This window comes from Pieris napi, chromosome 7 (assembly GCF_905475465.1).
Source record: "Pieris napi chromosome 7, ilPieNapi1.2, whole genome shotgun sequence".
Classification (NCBI taxonomy): Eukaryota; Metazoa; Arthropoda; class Insecta; order Lepidoptera; family Pieridae; genus Pieris; species Pieris napi.
The window spans coordinates 13,293,356-13,294,971 of record NC_062240.1 but is presented as its reverse complement, the minus strand read 5'-3'; the positions used below and the strand labels follow the sequence as shown (position 1 = coordinate 13,294,971).

General features: G+C 29.8%; 1 long non-coding RNA gene across 1 annotated transcript; it reads left to right on the top strand.

Moving 5' to 3' along the window:
- On the top strand, window positions 1-1,211 carry LOC125051245. Its single transcript, XR_007117259.1, has 2 exons — window positions 1-423; window positions 510-1,211. It is a non-coding gene; the product is annotated as an uncharacterized LOC125051245 (long non-coding RNA).
- Window positions 1,212-1,616: the final 405 nt, after the last annotated feature.

Sequence of the window (1,616 nt, the reverse complement as noted above, 5' to 3'; positions counted from 1 at the left end):
TAAGGGCCAGTTTTTTGATCCGTAGTAAAAAATGGTTTTACCATTTGTTACATTAACTATAGTTAAATGAATAACCATTGGTAAAATCGTAAATGCGTTTTTCAATGCCTTTTTTAACTATAGTTAATCTTAACAATTTGTCAATTTGTTGCCAGTGCAATGAGCAATGACATCCCAAAAAATGTGGTTGTTTTTTGTGGGGAACATTTATTTTGTATGACAACACTAGACATATTGAGTGAATGAAATCCATTTTTGCCATCTTCATTCGTTATTTGCGCTTTGAAGAGTTTGAAGTGTCAAATTAATCTAAATAACACGATATAAATAAAGTTGTTTTTCTGTGTTTTAATACGGTTTACACTTTTTACGATACTTAAATATATAAATAACGATGTCCGCAAACAGCCAACGGTCAAATAAGTAAGTACAAACATATTTTCGTGTTATTTATTCCGGTTTATCTTGTGTTTCGTAATAGAAAGTAATACATTTATATTTTGTTAAAGGGACCATACTGCTAACTTCGCCAAAAAAGAAACTGCCAAACTGGTGATGCTTCTCAAGGATTACACAGTCGTAACCTGCAAACAACTGATCACTGCAGCAATCTACAAAAAGATGCAGCTTGGAAATCTCTGTGACGTTTTCAACTCAGATGGGTCTAGACACCGACGTGTTAAATTGAATATACATTTAATGAAGGTGTAGGCACATTTTTATATTTATTCTTGTATAGCTGTGTCCTACAACAAAAGGAAAAAATCTTTTAACCCTTTGGAAACAAGGAAGCGGATTATGATCCACACGGATAAAAAAAATTGAGTTTTTGAAACAAAGACAAATAAGAGAGGATGATTTGTTCAATTATGCTAAGGAAGAGCATCAAAAACATTTGCTGCACCAATGAGAGGCCCACCAAAAATCCATACTGCATAAAGAGGAGGTGCACCAAAAAGTGATGCAGCAGATGGAAGAAAGGCACAATAAATATATGTAGCAGCAAAAAGAGTTGCATCAAATTGAGGTGAAATGCAAGAAAAAACAATTAGAAAATATTTAATTGCTACTTTAGGGTTTCATGTAAATTTTGTAATGTTTTTTTAATAAAAATGGTTTGTATTTAAGTTATAATTAAACAGTTTATTAATCAAGTCAAATGTTTTATTTATAAATTCTTGTAACAAAGTAGGTAGATGCTAACTCACAAATGTAATAAAAGCCCTAAAGAATATCATAGGTCCCTAACTAATGTGTAGCTGTAGTTTTTAGTATAAGTACATACTTGTATGTACTTATAATAATTATAAGTTAATATTATTAGTAATATATAAATAATATTAACTCTAATTCATTATGTATTCTATTGCCTATAATGAATTAGTAATATACTTAATTATATACTGCTGCGGTTCTGTAACTAGTAATGAAGCAAAATAGGTTTGTATGAGCTGCTGTCTATATATACTCATGTTCTTGTATTTTATTTAATTATAATAATTATAAGTTAATATTATAGGCAATAAAACACATAATGAATTAGTAATATACTTAATTATATACTGCTGCGGTTCTATAGTTAGTAATGAAGCAAAATAGGTTGGTATGAGCTGCTG